At 52.6% G+C, this 14,018-nt stretch overlaps 1 protein-coding gene across 1 annotated transcript in view; it reads left to right on the top strand.

Moving 5' to 3' along the window:
* Positions 1 to 232: 232 nt before the first annotated feature.
* KCNG2 (potassium voltage-gated channel modifier subfamily G member 2) overlaps positions 233 to 14,018 on the top strand; it is a 52,338-nt gene continuing 38,552 nt past the window's right edge. The window contains exon 1 of the mRNA XM_055559361.1: positions 233 to 328. The gene's annotated coding sequence lies outside the window, so the exon portion shown is untranslated. The remainder of the gene's footprint in view (positions 329 to 14,018) is intronic.

Below are 14,018 nucleotides of genomic sequence, written 5' to 3'. Positions count from 1 at the left end.
GTGCCTGTCGCGTCGGTGGGCGCAGTGCGCAGAGAGGGGTCCGTGCCTCCTATGCCCCCGAGAGTTCCTCCTGTGGGAACACGGCCTTGGGCTCCTGGCTCCCGGCCGGACAGACCGGGGGTCCGCTCGCCTTGGGGACCCGCGGCCGGGCGCGAGGGGGCGCCACGCCACCGCAGCCGGCGGATCGCCAGGGCCGGGCCGGGCCGGGGGCGGCGCGCGGGGCGGTGCCGGACTCCGCGGGCAGCGGGCTGTAGAGACGCCGCGCTCCGCCCGGAGGAGGCCGCCGGCCAGGCAAGCGGAGCGGCAGCCAGCCGAGTCGGGCCCCGAGGTGAAGTTGCGTGCGCGGTGGGGCCCTGGATCCGCATCCGAGGGTCCCGGGGCCGGGTTGGGGACGAGGGTGCAGGGTCCACACAGAGGATCCGATGCAAGAGCGGGAGCGGGAGGGCTCGGGGCTTCTACACGGGGTTCCGGGGCAGAGACCGGGAAGCAGAGGGTCTACAGCGGAGGGTCCCGAGGGGAGAGGAGACAGGAGGCTGACGCGGCGGGAGAGAGAGGTCTACACTGGAGTCTCTCGGGGCCGCAGCGGGGACAAGGGGTCTACACAGTAAGATCCCGATGCAGGAGCTGGGGCTGGAGGAGCGCGGGCGTCTACCTCCGAGCGTCCGGGCGGGAGCAGGGCAAGGGGGCCACAGTCCGGCGCGCGGAGTCTCCACTCGGCTGCGCAGACGGGTGGGGGCAAAGGAGAGTCCGGGAGGGACATGTAAGCTCCCCTCCCCCTACCCGCGGCCCCCGGAGCCGAGGGTGGTGCCGGACTGGGTGCCGCCCCTAGCCCCCTGCTCGGCTCCGAGTCCCCAGCCGGGCTGGCGTCCGGCCCCAGGCGCGCGCGGGCTCGGGCAGCTTAGTGCGCTTCCATGGAGGTCCGGGCGGCCGTGGCCGGGGTCTGGTTGCAGCTGCCGCCCCGTCTGTCCGTGTGGGATCTGCAAGAGCTCAGGTGAGAGGAAGGATGGGCGACAAAGCGAGCGAGATGACCCGGGATCCCCCAGGCGCCCGTGCTGGCTGGTTGTGGGCGCACCCGGTTCCGCGCAGAGGGCGCGGGATGCAGTCCTTGGCGCGTGGGTGCTCTTTCCTCGCCCCTTCCCGCCGCCCCTTCCCTGCAGAGGGGAACGTCGCCCCCATATACACAGCGATGCACGCAGATGTAGTCTTACACACACATACACACACACACACACACACACACGCACACACACACGTACACACACACATTCATGGCCTTGCCTTCTCCTGCCCGGCCAGGAGCCGGAGCCGGAGCCCGGACGCAGACCTGAATCCCAGAGAGGGAGCCCCTCTCCTGCAGCCTTGAATTCTCTAACTAGGAGCCCAAGCGCCCCTGAGCCCTCCGGAGCCGAGCCAGGGAGGCTCCCACACTCCCCCGCTGAGCCCAGGTTGGCACCGGGGCTGGGGGCGCAGGGAGGTCCGCATGGAGGCGGTTGCCCAGAGGTCCTGGGCTTCAGCAGGAATAAAGGTGGAGGGGGCGGGGTGCGTCTAGAAGAGCGAGCCAGGGTTCTCTCAATGCCTCGAATGCTCTCCCAAGCCTCCAATCTCCCAGGACCCTGCAGTGTCCCGGGGCCTGGGGGTTTGCCCTCCTGAGGTTTCAGGTGACCCAGGGAGTCCCTCCCAGCCCCCCTTGCTCCAGTAGATTCAGTTTCTGGTTTCTGACTCTCAGGATAAGACTCTGATCATGGGTTGTGGCCCCTCCTGTCACCTTTGTCCCCTCGTCCTAGATTCCAGCCCCGAGCTGAGTTTGTGCCCGGGCAGACTCTCCTTGCCTTTGGCGTTCCCTGCGGGCCGCCCCTTCTCCTTCTCTCCTTGGCCTGCAAAGACCTGGTTTCCTCAGCCCTGCACTCAAAGCCAAGGTTTGGAGCCACTGGCTGTTGGAAGTGGGTTTTGACCCTGTTGGTGCGTGTGGCAGTGATCCCTCTGGGAGGTGGCCTCCAAGGGGCGGCAGTGGCAGCAGGTTCACCCCTCTGCTCTTGGGCAGCTGCTAAGGGGATCGGTTAAGAGAACCCCCAAGGTCTTCCTCTCTTTCCTTGCTGAGAAATCCACGGTGGACCCCATAAGCCCAGATGGGTTCAAGCAGAAGAGGGTGTGCTCCTTGCCCCACCCCCACCTCTAGGATTGTGCGGTGCACGCGACCTCCAAAGGCTCCCCTACACCTGTCGTCCCCAGGCAGTCAGCAGATAGACTTGCTCTGGGCTCTCTTACACTGGCCCGGGGCAGCGCTGTGGCGCACTGGGGGCTGGAGTCCACTTGCTCTGGATCCCCGTTGCTGACCAGCCACACACTCACCAAGGGTTACACCGCCAGTGGAGGGTGGGTGCACCTGCACGTCCCTGGGCACAGGCTAGGAGAATGACTGTTCCCAAGGCCGGCGCCCAGCTGTTCCGACGCTTTTAGACTTATAATTTGTGTACTTCCACTTTGCAAAAGTTTTTTTTTTTTTTAATACCTTGAGATTTCCATAATCTAAGAAAAAAAAATTGGATGTTTTTGTAGGCAGGGGAAAAAAGGAGGAAAGCAAGTTCTTGGCTGGCACCGAGGCCTGCGCAGCCCCGATGCTTAGAAAATATGTGCAGGTTGATTCATTGTTTGAGTTTAATTAAGAGTTTCTACCCAGGGTATGGCTGGGAGCTGTATTATCATAATTACAGGTGTATGTGCCATGATTAATAGGTCGTGCGGAACACATGGGTTGGGAGGAAGTGGTAAAATGCTGGGATTTGCCCTGGCAAAAGCAGGTCGGGTCTGTGTCCCTGGAGGGTTTCGCATCTGGGGTGCGGGCAGCCCCCCTTCTGCCCCCTGCTCTTCCATCCAGGCACCAGGAGGGGGGTGGGCAGTTGGAGTCTCAGCCTCTCCCTCAGTGGGGGTGAAGGGGAGTAGGCGAGGCAGCTCAAGATGTGTGCGCACGGTGTGGGGGAGGGGTGTCACATGAGCCGGGAGGGGCACTGGGGAGCCTGGCGAATGGGCTGGTGGGCTCTGTGGGGGTTCGAGGAGAGCAGTCACGTGTGCCTGATCATCTAAGCACCGTGTCCTCGTGGGCCATTCATGAGGAATAGGGATGTCTTAGGACAGAGCCACGGAGTCCCCACTGCCTGCAGGGTCCCTCAGGGACAGGCTGAACGGGGTGTCCCCAGCTCAGGGCTGAGTGGAGGCGCCCCACGCCCACGGCTCCACGGAGGGCCCTGGGACCTGCACCCTCACTGTCGAGCTGGTCAGGGTGCAGGCTCCAGTCCCGCCTGGCCCGGCAATGGGTGACCGGTGTGCCCTTCACAGTGGAAAGGGGTCCTGCATGGGCATCGAAGAAACAGCTGTGTCTGTTTCACCACCCAGCAACTCTTTTGAGAGCTTCAGCCCTTCTCTGCCGAAGCAGACAAGACAGAGGCCGGCTCCCCACTCTGCGAGGCACCTGCGGGCACCTGCGAGGTATAGCCAGTACTTGGCGCCCTGCGCCATTGACGCATGCAGGGAGGCGCGGGTGTGTGTGGCTGGGAGGGCAGGCGCCGGCGTCCTGGGCCTCCTTGGCTCTGAGACGTGGGCAAATAGTTCAGCTGCTGCTGTTTTATATTTTCTGATTCTTCCCGTGTCAGACCAGAAGGCTGCTCTGAACTGTGCCAGCTCTCTGATTTTCAGAGGAGGAACCTGTGTCGTAAAGCAGAGTCAGTAATGCATTCACTCAAAATGAAACTCCCAATATTTTAATTTGATTGTCTGTTTAGAAAAAAGGCAAATTGAAATGTCATGTATAAATAGTACAGAAGACCTTTATATTGATTTTTAAATCCATGGAGCTAAGACAGTAAGAGCAAACTGGACATGGAGGGGCAGATGGTCCCCTGGCCCCGGAGGCCCACACCGCCCCCAAGGGGGCGGGGCCAGGTTGGGCCACCGCTCTGTGCCCCGCCCACTGGCCCTCGGCCTCTCGATGTAGCAGTCGGCCCCTCACCTGCCCTTCCGGGCACACCCGCCCTGTCCCTGGCCCTGTCCTCAGCTCTGTGCCGCCTCCCTGGACAAGTCGGCTCAGGGAGGAAGCAGACAAGCTCCGGTGGCCAGAGCCCTGGGCCGCAGTTCCCGGAATTTAATGACCTTCCTGGATATTTTTAACCTTGTCAGATATTTAAACAATGAAGTTTAAATCTTAGATTAGACTCAGGGAGTGCTGGGCACATGAAAGCCGAGGCTGGGGTTCTGGGCCCCAGAGACCCTCAGGCTGCTCTGAGTGGTGCAGTGCTTCTGACTAAATTCTAGCTTGAAGAGGCAAATTTATTTTTGTAAAGGAATAGCCTTTTTCCGGTGGGCGAGGCTGTGAGCTCCATGTTCCTGACTCAGTTCTCACCGACCTGGCCACCTAGCCCCAGCGGGACTCGGGGAGGGTATGTGGATGGAGGGCCTGCCTCTGGGTGGCGTGGCTTCCAGGGGCCTCCACTCCCCAGCCAGGGGTCTCCATGTGCCTTCACCCCTCCCACACCAGCAGGTGTCTGGGGGTTGGGGAAGTGCCCATCACTGGGACAGCGGAACTGCTGTGTGGACTGTGTTGGTGTGTTTGTAGCAGGAGGACAGAAAGTACCAGCTTCACACATATTCCGGGTGCAGTTCTCTGTATTCTGGGTCATGATGCTAAACAGGTTCAAAATCATGGAAAGTCCTGCCCGTCCTGTGCGTCTGGAGGCCAGACCTCCTCCTATCTGAGCTCAGACAGGAGTGGCGGCTGGAGCCAGGCTCCCAGTGGAGCACCGGATGGTCCGCCGGGTGCAGAGGGCCTGGCCTGGCACAGGGGCTACACCGGCTCAGACCCTTGTGCTTGCTAAGTGCGGGCCTGCCAGCCTCACCCACCCCAGAGCCCCCCAGCTCTGTCGGGGCTCAGGGCAGAGTCACCGTGTGCCTGCAGGACAAGCAGATACACGTCATCTCCCTGAACAGGGTCAAACCTGGTTCTGGTGACAGCCAGGAAGAGGGTTCCCTTCCTTCTGGGGGGTCGAGGAGGCACGCAGATTAACATGGGGAAAAGTGCATGACAAGTTTTAAACCCAAATGTTTTATTTAACATCACAGCAATTAATGCAATGGAGTGAAATGCTTTGGTAAAATAAAATGCATTAAAAATTTATGCACATTAGGTAGATTAGCTACTTAGTCATAGGAAGGAATGGCCTTCCTCCGTAGCCTCTGATATTTGATTGTGAAGCTATAACGCCCCTTTCTGGAGCTGGTTCACAGTTACTTCAAGAAAATGACCATTTCTGACTGTGAACAAATTTCCTTGATTTTTTTTTTCCCACCAAAAGAGGGGAAAAAAAGACATTTCTCCATGAGGAAATTTAGGAAATATGTATCATTGTCTTCTTTAATACTTAACCAATTAGAAATAGAGGCTTCCCAGGTGACTCAGTGGTAAAGAATCTGCCTGCAATGCAAGAGACCCATATTTGATCTCTGGGTGGGGAAGATCCCCTGGAGAAAGGAATGGCAACCCACTTCAGTATTCTTGCCTGGAGAATTGCATGGGCAGAGGAGCCTGGCCACAAAGAGTCGGGCACAACTAAGCACAATTAGAAAAACTCCATTGTCTCAAAATGCAGAGGTGAGCTGGGCAGCACACACAACAAACAAGGTGAATTTTTGTCTCCGGGAATTGTGATGTGTTGCTTTAACAAGAAACCTACATCTGGTGGGGGTGCTTGTCGAGTAAGAGGCTCCGAGGGGCTCCTCACTCCAGGAAACACCTGCCTGCCTGCCAGTGGCTGAGATGCACCTGAGCCCAGGCCTGGTCCCGGGCGTAGATGCGCCTGGTGTGTGCTCTGAGCAGGGCTGCCTGCAGACAGGCCGTCAGGAGGTGAGGGGCCCACTGTGCCCACCGGGTCAGCGTCCTTTCCTGGGAGATTATTTCACACCAAAGGGAACATGACCAAAAAGAAGCCCTCTCTGCCCCGGAGGAACAGGTGGAAAGGTGAGGCCTCATGTTTTCAGATACAGCAAACACATACAGATCAATGGGATAGAGTCGGGGAGAGATGAACCTCCAAATCTGGGGGAGATTGATTTTCAACAGCAGAGCCAAGGCCATTCAGTGGGGAAAGAATCAGTTCAGTTCAGTCGCTCAGTCGCGTCTGACTCTTTGTGACCCCTTGGACTGCAACACTCCAGGTCTCCCTGTCCATCACCAACTCCCGGAGTTTATTCAAACTCATGTCCATGGAGTTGGTGATGCTATCCAACCATCTCATCCTCTGTCACCCCCTTCTCCTCCTGCCTTCAATCTTTCCCAGCATCAGGGTCTTTTCCAATGAGTCAGTTCTTCGCATCAGGTAGCAAAGGATTGGAGTTTCAGCTTCAGCATCAGTCCTTCCAATGAATATCCAGGACTGATTTCCTTTAGGATGGGCTGGTTGGGTCTCCTTGCAGTCCAAGGGACTCTCAAGAGTCTTCTCCAACACTGCAGTTCAAAACTATCAATTCTTCAGTGCTCAGCTTTCTTTATAGTCCAACTCTCACATCCATACATGACCACTGTAAAAACCATAACCTTGACTAGACGGACCTTTGTTGGCAAAGTAACGTCTCTACTTTTTAATATGCTGTCTAGGTTGGTCATAACTTTTCTTCCAAGGAGCAAGCATCTTTTAATTTAATAGCTGCAGTCACCATATGCAGTGATTTTGGAGCCCCCAAAATAAAGTCTGTCACTGTTTCCATTGTTTCCCCATCTATTTGCCATGAAGTGATGGGACCAGATGCCATGATCTTAGGGGAAAGAATGGTCTTTTTAACAAATGGAGCTGGAACAACTGGATTCAACTTGCAAAAGTGTCTCTGATTAAAAAAAAAAAATCACTCATCATACCAAGAACAAGAAATATCAAAACCTGACTGAGAAATACCATCAGTAAATGCTGAGATGATAATTATCTGACCAGTCTTTAAAAGCTGGCTTTGTAAAAATGCTTCACCAAGCAATTATGGGTTTTCCTGAAACAAACAACAACAACAAAAAAAGAAAATTTCAGCAAAGAAATTCAAGTTATAAAAAATACACAAATGAAGTTATGGAACTGAACAATGCATTGATTGAATGGAAAAAACCTTGCATCCCTGGTGGTCCGTCTCACAGTGCAGGGGGCTGGGTGTGACCCCTGGTCAGATAGCTGAGATCCCACATGCCACGCAGCCAAAGAAAACCCAACCAACCGAACAGAGCACGTGCTGCCTGGGGTCAATAACAGAGGATAAAACCAGTGAATCTGAGATTAATCGGAACTGCCCAGTCTCAACAACAGAGAGAAAAGAAAGACTGGAAAAAGGAAAAGGAACAGGTTTGTAGGCACCTGTGTGAAAATAGCAGAAATGCCAACATTTGTACTATCAGGTCTCAGAGGAGAGAAAAAAGGGGGTGAGGCTGAGAAGATTTGAATAAAGAATGCCTGAAAACCTCTCGAAACAGCAAAAAATACAAACCTACAGATTCAAGGAGCAGAGCATAAAAGCAATTGTAAGCGCTTGGCAATTAAATAACACACATAGAAAATTAATATGTCAAAGAAGTCTCAAAGGAAATTTTAAAATATAGAGAACTGAAAGGAAAAGAAAAGACAAGTCAAAATAAGTGGAATGCAGCCAGAGCAGTGCTAAGGAAAGTTCATGGCCCTGAAATGCTTACATGAGAAAAAAGGAAAGCTGTCTACATATGATATTATATCAGTAATATAACTTTGTAAATTGTATTAATTCTTTAAGAACTCCTTAAAAAAGAAATCTCCAGGTCCTGGGGGTTTCACTAGAAAATTCTACCAGACATTCCAAATCACTTTGAGATTAATATTACCTGAGGACTGCATTAGAAGAAAACTACAGATCCATATCATTCATGAACTTAGACAGAAAATCATAAACAAAATATTAGCACATTGGATCTAGTGATGCATGAAGTTACTGGGCATGCAAGTGTGGTTTAAAATTAAAAAATCAGTCAGTATAATTCACTGTATCAACAGACCAGATATAAAATCACAGCTTATTCCAGAATTCATATAGGAAGGCACAGGCTCTAACACAGCTGAACCAGTCTTGAGAAGAAGGGCAAAGTGGATGAGGACTCTGCCCAGCATTAATGCTGTCTGTGTGGCTGCAGTAATGAGACCCTGTGATGCGGGCAGAGGGCAGAAGATGGAGCTCAGAACTCAGTGGTGCCCTCGTGGGCACACCTAATTGCCTGTCAACAAAGGTACAAAACCAGTTTACTGGAGGAAGTGTAGCCTTTTCAACAAGTGGCTGTTTAATCGCTCATCCTAGGAGAAAAGAAGAATTCATCTGTAACCTCACACCTTATATACAAATTAACTCAAACACATTGTAAATAGCTATACTTTTAATGAAATAAATGTTCAAAAAATTAACTCAGAAATGGACCACAGACTTTAATGTAAAACTGTAAGACTTTTAGAAAAAAAAAAAACAACAACAGAATCATCTGGGTTTGGGATCCCCTAGAGTAGGATATGGAACCCACTCCAGTATTTTTGCCTGGAGAACCCCATGGACAGAGGAGCCTGGTGGGCTGCAGTCCAAGAGGTCACAAAGAGTAGGATACGACTGAGCAACTGAGCATACACATGCAAAGAGTTCATAGACTTGACACCAAAAGCATGTTCCATAAAAGGTACACTTGATAGACTGAATCTCATCAGAATGAAAAATCGCTTTTTCAGAAACCCTTTTCAGAGCATTAAAGGAAAAGCTACAGAGTGGGACACAGTATTTGCAAACCACACATCCAGTAAAGAACCCAAATCTGTAATATATGAAGAATTCTCAAAACTCAATTGCCAAAAACAACAACAGCAGCAACAGCAATAAAACCAAAAATATGCAATTAAAAATGAGCAAAATATATGAACAGATATTTCACCAAAGAGGATATACAGATGGTAAATAAGCACATGAAAAGATGTTCAACATCGTTAGCCATCAGAGAAATGCAAATCAAAAGCACAAAGAGATATCACTACACACTTATCAAAGTGATGAAAATAAAAAAGAGACACCAAGCGCCGACAGGGATGTGGAGAAGTGCTCTTGTGTATTGCTGATGGGGATGTAAAATGGAACAATCACTATGGAAATTAGTTTGGCAGTTTCTTATGAAATCAGCGATGCAATTGCAGTGTGACCCAACACTTGTACTCCTGGGCATTTATCCCAGAGAAATGACAGTTTATGTTCACATAAAAACCTGTACGTGACTGTTTATAGCAGTTCTGTTTGCAATAGTCAAAAACTGGACACAACCCAGATTCTTTCTATGGGTGAATGGTTAACTGTGGTCCATCCACGCCATGAAGTACTACTTGCAATAAAAGGGGAGTGAGCTTTTGGTACACCCAGAACTTTGAATGAATCTCCAGGTCATTTGCTGAGTAAAAACACTTTTTACAATGAAAATTTATCTTTATGTTAGTAATATACTGTAAAATATATTTACGTTGGGGGTAGGGAAGGCTTTCCAGAGAAAATGACTTTAAAATGCAAAAGGGTGTTCTCTGCAGCATTCGTGCAAGTGTCTAACTAAATTAATGTTAGAATAGTGTCCGGTGGTAGGAAAGTGCTGAGGGATGCTATCATGGGCAGCCCCACTGGCACCTAAGAGTAGCCAAGGTCATATTTCCACTGGATTCCCAGCACCAGGGAGAAAACCAGGATTTAGCAAAAACATAGGCATTTCCTTAAGGCCTTGGGGCCAGTTACCCCACACAGCCAGCCGGACCTCTTTGTGTGAGACTTCTCAGATTTCTGTCGAATTTGCAGAGATGGAGAAGAGAGAACTGAGGAGACTCAGGATCCCTGAACTCTAGGGCTGCCCTGGGGACCTCCTTGCCCCCCTGCTGTGGACATTCATCCTGCAGGTGTCCATCTGTCCTTCGCCCTCCCCACCCACCCCCTGGTGCCCCAGCCGGAGTATGAATTCAGCCAACCTGTTAGAATGTGCACGTAAAGGGGTGGGAAGCCCCCAGTCTCTGATGGTCGTCAGTGGTGGTTGCATTAAAGCTTCTTCTATTCGATTGTACTGTCAGATTTTCCACTTTTCCCATGGCTTAGTTTTAGAATGGGAACATTATTTTTCATGAAGATGAACCTCCAAGACTCATTTATGCAAATTGATGTAGAGAAGAATGAGAAACATCAACACATATCCTCTTGTGACTCAGAGGGAAGTGTTGCGTCCATGTGGGAAGCCTCCTCCCACACTTTCACAGCAAACCACCTCCTCCGCATCGGCAGCTGGCCAGGGAAACCTAGGCGCTAGCAGGATGGACAGGGCACAGCGCTGGGAGCTGGACCTTAGCGGGATAACAGAGGGCCCTTTGGGGCTAAGTTGATCCTCTAGTTGCTTCAAAGCAGCTTGACCATATGGGTGGGAGGAGTGAGAGGGCTGAGTGTGGACCGTCGGGCGGAGCCAGGGCTCGGGGCGTGTCCTCTGGTAACCCAGGCTGCTGGCAACCACGTGCATTTACATCTTCCCGTGAAAACCTCCTTAGGACCCTGGGACACTCAGGGGGTCACGTACCCCAGGTGGGGTCTGGCACCATGAGTACCCCTGGGGGTGGCTGAGGGCGCTCCCTGACCCCCGCCCTACCTGCCCCTGCCTGCCCCCTCCTACCACCCATAGCGGGCTGCTTGCCCCTTCTCACCCCCGGGAAGACTTGGCCCTGCTTGGCCACCGGTCCAGGCAAGAACGTGAGTGGGTCCTTGTTCTCTCTCCCGCCCCAGGTCGCTTGGACCGCCCTCTGAAGGCACCGACAGAACCCGTGGGGCGGAACCCTCAGGAGAGGCCCCCAGGGGCACGGCTTCCCCGCCCTGGGCCTGGCCAGCCCTCCCTGCTCCTCCTCACACCCTGACTAGCTCTCCTACCCTCTGACAGCACGTGTGCATTCGTAAGTTAGGAAACTATTTGAACTGAAGAGAAGTGTTCCTGAAGTAAGTGGTACAACTGTTTATTTTTTGAACTCTCACTGTTAACGTCAAGGTGTAAATAAATTAAACGACACCAATTCATCCCAACTCGATCGCCATGGCAGGCCCTCCCGGTCCACCGAGCTCCACACGAGCCCCGCGGACCTGGACCAGCCCGGATGCCTGTGCACCTCGGGCCCTGGCCCTGCCTCCAGCCCCGCGGCACACACGTGTGTGTTGTCATCATAGAAATGGTCACGTCTGGTCTGCACTCAGGTGACAGCCGTGCTCCATGCGCCGCTGCACCAGCTCCTCTCCGTGACCCCATCTCTTCGGCCATCTTGGCAGAGAAATGGGGAGGCGGGCAGCAGGCCGACGGGCGAACGTCACACAGCTCTCGGGGCAGGCCTGGCCCTGGGCCACCGGCTTGAGGAGAAGCCCACGAGCACCTCCTGGTGGGGTTTCTGGGCTGGGCGGCAGGTGCTGACAATGTGCGGGGCCCTGGGTGCGGTCCCTGCAGAGCTGGAAAAGCCCGGCTCAGGGAGTGGACGAGCGGCCTCCGGTTTCTGTGGTTCCTTTATTCTTTATCTTGAATAATTTCAAAAGAGTAGGGCATGCATGGTCTTGTCACTGCTTAGACGGCAGGGACCGTGGAGAAGTGGCTGACGTGTCCGTCGGTGGCTGATCCAGCAGGCTAAAGCTTGGTCCTGGGCAGGGGCCTGAGCCTGCCTGCCCACCGTGCACCCCTGAGCTGGCCTGTCTGGGGCAGGACTGTGACCTGCGGAGGGGACGCAGCTGGGAGTGGAAGGAGGGGGTCACAGGGGCATGCTGATGAGGGGGCCCGGAGCTGGAGCTGAGACCCTTGCAGGCCGGTCCTTGTAGAATCGCCTCCGTGACGCTCAGTCTGGGTCAGACTGCAGCCCATCCTGCCTCCTCTGGGGAGAACCCAGAGCCGCCAGCCATGGCCTGAGGGAGCACCCCCATGCCCCAGAGGCCGCACGCTTGTGATGCCCCGGAGGGCAGGCGGGGGGAGCCCCTGGGGGTGTGCAGCAGTCAGTTTCTGAGAAGCCACAGAGTCTCTGCTTCTGAGCTCACAACACGAAACACAGCGGGTGTTTCCAGCAAGCCTAGTGCATGTCTAGTCTAGTGCGAGCTCTGCACGGTCTGCTCTGTACCCTCTCAATGGCCTTCTGAGAGGGACATTGTAGCCGAGAGGAAAGAACAGAAATGGGAGCCCTGAGGAGCCACTCACTGCGTGTGCCAGGAGGAAAGTGCACGAGGCAGAGGCCGAGTTCCTTAAGGGACCCAAGTTTCCTGTTTCGGACATAAAAACAGTGCTTTCTTCGCGATCCCTGTAATCTGAAAACTGATCAGCAATAAGGTCTAAGCAGCTGCGTGGTTTTGGAGAGTTGTTGTTTTCTTTAACTGCAATAAACTATGCATGATATGTGGCTTCTCTGGTGGCTCAGTAGTAAAGAGCATGCCTGCCAACGCAGGAGACATAAGAGGTGCAGGTTCGATCCCTGGGTCGGCAAGATCCCCCAGACGAGGGCAGGGCAACCCACTTCTGCATTCTTGCCTAGAGAACCCACAGACACAGGAGCCTGGTGGGCTACAGTCCATAGGGTCAAAAAGAGTCAGACATGACTTAGCAAGTAAATCAACAATACATAACATAGAAGTTACCATTTTAACCATTTTTAAGTGTGCAGCTTAGTGGCATCAGAAGCATTTGAGTTCCTACCCGCACACCCATCCTCCGTCTCCAGAACTTTTTCATTTTCCTGTTGAAACTCTGTCCTGATGAAGCCCTCGCTCCCCTCCCCCACCCCGCCCACCCTGCTTCCTGTGTGTGAACTTGACTCCTCCAGGGACATCACACGGCGTGTGCCCTTTTGTGGCTGGCTTCTCTCACTCGGCTCGATGTTCTCAAGGTTGACCCACGCTGCAGCGTGTGTTGGAATTTCTTCCCTTTCTATGACACATAACATTCCCCGTGTCTTTCACATGTGTCGCTGACCCGCCCACTCTTCGGGGACACTTGGGTTGCTCCCACTTTCACTGGTGTGAGCGCGGGTGCTTTCAGTTCTGGGTGGACACACAGGCTGGAATTACTGGACCACATGGTGATTCTGTTTTTAATTTTTTCCGGGACCACCATACTGTTCTCCATAGTGACCGTACCATTCTATATTCCTACCTCCAAGGGAACAGAGGACGAGATGGTTGGATGGCATCACTGACTCATGGACGTGAGTTTGAGCAAACTCAGGGAGATGGTGAAGGGACAGGGAAGCCTGGTGGGCTGCAGTCCATGGGGTCGCAAAGAGTCGGGCACAACTTAGCGACTGAACAACAACAACCACTGCCCAAGTGTTCAAATTTCTCTACATCTTCACCAATCCTCTTTTTCTGTTTTTCTTTATAATAGCCACCCTAATGGATGTGAAGTGGTATCTTATTGTGGTTTTGATTTTCATTTCTCTAATGACCAGTGTTATTAGAGCATCTTTTCATGGGCTTAAATTTTTTTTTTGGAGAAATAACTATTCAAGCCCTTTGTCCATTTTTAAAATCGTTTTGTTGCTGTTGTTATTTTTTAGTTTTAGGACTTCTCCATGTGTTCTAGATACCAATCCTTTATATGACTTGAAAATATTTTCTCCTTATATTCTGATCTGTGGGCTATCTTTCCACTCTGTGGATAGTGTTCTTTCATGAACAAAATTGTTTAATGTTGATAAAATCCAGTTAATCTACTTTTCCTTATTTTACTTCTGCTTTTGTAGCTCAGCTGGTTACAAATCCGCCTGCAGTGCAGGAGACTCCAGTTCAATTCCTGGGTCAGGAAGAGCCCCTGGAGAAGGGATAGGCTACCCACTCCAGTATTCTTGGACTTCCCTAGTGGCTCAGATGGTAAAGAATCTGCCTGTAATATGGGAGGCCTGGGTTCAATCCCTAGATTGGGAAAATCCCCTTGAGGTTACCACCTTGTGTGGTAACCCACTCTAGTATTC

Source organism: Bubalus kerabau, chromosome 21, assembly GCF_029407905.1.
Source record: "Bubalus kerabau isolate K-KA32 ecotype Philippines breed swamp buffalo chromosome 21, PCC_UOA_SB_1v2, whole genome shotgun sequence".
Classification (NCBI taxonomy): Eukaryota; Metazoa; Chordata; class Mammalia; order Artiodactyla; family Bovidae; genus Bubalus; species Bubalus kerabau.
Note: the sequence above shows the minus strand (reverse complement) of the source record. Positions and strands in the feature narration are given on the sequence as shown.